A 3,538-nucleotide genomic window follows, 5' to 3' on the forward strand; every position below is an offset into this window, starting at 1 on the left:
CTGTACAAAATACGTTCGATCAGAATCGCATCGCGAGAGCACCCAGCAAAATGGCTAGCTCTCGAAATTAAAAATAGTTCGTGTGTGCGTTCATGTGTACAATGTATTATTGTCAGTTTCTCCCCATTTTCCCATGAGTTTTCCCCCCGGGTTTTCCCTCTGGCTGCATGGTTGCATGTGCACTTTGTAATTTATCTCACAATAACTATTGTTTAGGAATTTATAGATGGATCCAGGATTCATTTTTTAAGGCAAACGTTTAAGTCTGACAAGCGAGCAAACAATTTATATAATAAAGAGGCCCTATATTTTTTTCTGAAAAGGGTGGGGTCTCAACATTTTCGGGTCTTCATATTTTCATTTGCCTTCTTGTCCAAAATATTGCGGGGGGGGGGGAGAATGCACAATTTTGGAATTTTCTTTTTCTTTGTGCAGACTGAAGATGCGAGATTGTGTCTAGCCGAAAAAGAGGGATGGGGCATATGCCCCCCCCCCCCCCGAATCCACTACTCGACTTACAAATTATGCACAATGTACGTAACAGTGTTGCCAGGTAGGTATACCAGCAGGATAATATCACCAAACAGCATGAGAAAAATCACCAGAAATTGCACAATTAACCCCCCAAAATAACCAAATTTTAAAAATGCCCGATATAGCCAATGTTCATTTAAAAAAAACGTTTTGAAACTGCCCCAAATGTGTGTGTCGGGAATAAAATATTACCGGCGGTTGGATAATGTGCGCCCAAGGCCCATTATATGCAGGGCCGTAGCCAGAGTGTGATGTTTTTTGGGGGGGAGCATACACGTAATTGATCGACGTCCTGGGGAGGGGTCTAAAAAAGTGGCCGATCTGATAAAAATTTGGGGCACGTGCCCCCCCCCCCCCCCTCCTAGGCTACGGGCCTGCATATATGAACTCCTCATTTGATGACAGCTCGTCAAAAAATAAGTTTTTCTCTCACTTACTCATTGATATATACATTTAATTTATTTAAATCACAAACAAATCACACACAAAATTGAGTTTAGTGACAAAATTGAATTTTTACTCACCAAGGCTTTTCTTAAAAGTCACCGAATTTGAGATTTTGGGTAATCGAGACGACCATCTTAAACACTTTCATCTCAAAATCATTTTTTTTTTGCCCGATGTGGCAAGTATTGGCTTGCTTTTTGGGGCCAGCTATTAGGCCTAGATCTAAAAGTTCTCATCCGAGTTCGTTTAAGAAAGATAAAGTTAGGGTAAATTGCCAAGATATCCCCCAATATCTTCATTGTGCACTACAAAGGCTAAACATAAACGGACCAATAATTCTTTGTATTTTTTAATAATTTTGTTAAAACCTTATTGTCGTCAAGATACAGGCAATCTCTTCAAATTTTTTATTTCAAAACACAATATTCAAATATCAGGCTAATAATGAATAAAAGAGGGAGACGAGAAACTGGGAATCAATAATTCGATTCTATTTATTTGGCCTTTGTACTATTTTTTTGTTTTTAAGTCATGTTTTTATTCAATGATTAATAACACCGTTAATACAACTCTGTAAAGCGCTTAGAAACATTGTAATAAGCGCTATATAAATATAATGTATTATTATTTATTATTAATATAATTATGTATGTGATATTCACTATAAATATTCAGGATCGAGACAACTGATATATTTTTAAAAAATATATATATATTTTAAAAAAATATTTAAAACTTCTAAGATTGTTGTTGTTTTTGTTTTGTTTAAAGTGCAGATTATATTTGAGACTCTTCAGGGCGTCGCTACACGGGGCCATTGGGGTGTGCCGGCACCCCATTAATATGCAAATTCGTCAGACACCCCCCTCCCCCTCCCCATCCCCCTCCCCCATTCTCCATTCAAAATGGTCTGAAGGCGGCCTTGGATTTATTTCCCATTTTGTGTCTGAGCAATAATAATTGTACAATATCAAACAAAGATAACAAATTGAGTAGAAGGATTGTAAAATTCATTTTGTGATAGTGCTATGTAAATATTAATTATTATTTTTATTATTATTAAATGATTGTTATTAGGAAATTGTTGTTAGAATTATGTATCATGTATAACAGTGTTGTAACTTGTAGAGTTGTAGGCTATGTTAACATTTCTTTTTGTTTTTGTTAAGCACTTAGAAATAATGTATTAAGCGCTTTATAAATGTAATATACTATTAGGCCTACTATTATTATCATCATCATAGGCCTATTTTTAAAGGTAAATTATTTATTAATTTTTAAATCTATTTTGTTAACTGAAACTTGGTATCACTATCATGGCAGAGACTTATATATAATGAATTTGGGGAAACGTTTAAGGCGGGGAAAGAAGGAAAAGTTTGCTCATCTTTTGTTCCCATATTGCAATTTATCAGCTGACTGACTATAATGTCTTTAAAGAACTATCATACTTTTTGGTTTTTGTTTTTAATTTTTAAATTTTACTCAACTGCTTTGTATTTTCTCATTTGATCTAATTTGTTATGATTTCGTATCTTTGTAATTATTTGTAATTCATCTTTTACCATCAGGAGGAGCTTTAATGTCAACTTTGCCCTATTATCCTTTAATTTCCTTTCGTATGAGAAATGGAGAAAAACACTTGTACATCGGTACATGTTATGAAGGTCTCCTAAAGTATTGATGGCTAAAGTTGTTCCCCCCCCCCCTCCCCATTGTTGCACTAATAATAATACTCCATCAAATTTGGTAACAAGGAGTCTTGTATAGTGGTAGTATAGTGGTTAGATATTTGCCTTCTATACCGGGAGACTAGGCAGGGTCGGATCCAGCCAGCGACGAGGGAGGGGGCCTAATTCGTGAGAAAATATTTCGAGGGGGGGGGGGGGGGGGTTGGGTAATGAACACTAACAAAAAATATATATATTTGCTCAACGGATGGGGGGGGGGGGGGTTAGTGAGCTCTGTTTTTTCACTCACCCCCCTTCCTCCTTGAGCAAAAAAAAAAAAAAAGTAATATTGGTTACCCTTTTTTTTTCTGCCAGGAGGGGGGGGGGGCTGTCTTTTTGTCGTTATTTTTTTACTAGGGTTGGGAGCACGGGCCCCCGGCCCCCCTGGATCCACCCCTGAGACTAGTTTCGAATTCTTGTAGAGGTTTAACCAGGAAACTCCCTGATAACTCTTTAACTGATTTGTTTTCAAAGTGACCCATTTACCTTTTTTGCATGATAAGTGCAATTAAATTCAGTGACACCGTGATCATATCAAGTAGTCTTAGTAGCCTATAGTGGTTAGACAATCATATAAAACGCTAGAGACCATGTTTTGAGTCCAAATAGAGGAGTTTATCAGTTTTGGTTGGCTTCATTGAACCATTGCCCCAAACCACTTCTTCTTCTCCCTAGCTAAACTGCATAAACCCCGTCCCCAACTCCTCAACCCCTACCCCTCTCCCCAATGAGACGAAGAGCGCCATCTTTGCTGACGTTGCGTGCATGTGTGATTTATTATTCTACCATAGAAATCTCGTATAGTGATAATGTACAGCAAAAGCATG

Source organism: Strongylocentrotus purpuratus, unplaced genomic scaffold, assembly GCF_000002235.5.
Source record: "Strongylocentrotus purpuratus isolate Spur 01 unplaced genomic scaffold, Spur_5.0 spur5_scaffold_15, whole genome shotgun sequence".
NCBI lineage: Eukaryota > Metazoa > Echinodermata > Echinoidea > Camarodonta > Strongylocentrotidae > Strongylocentrotus > Strongylocentrotus purpuratus.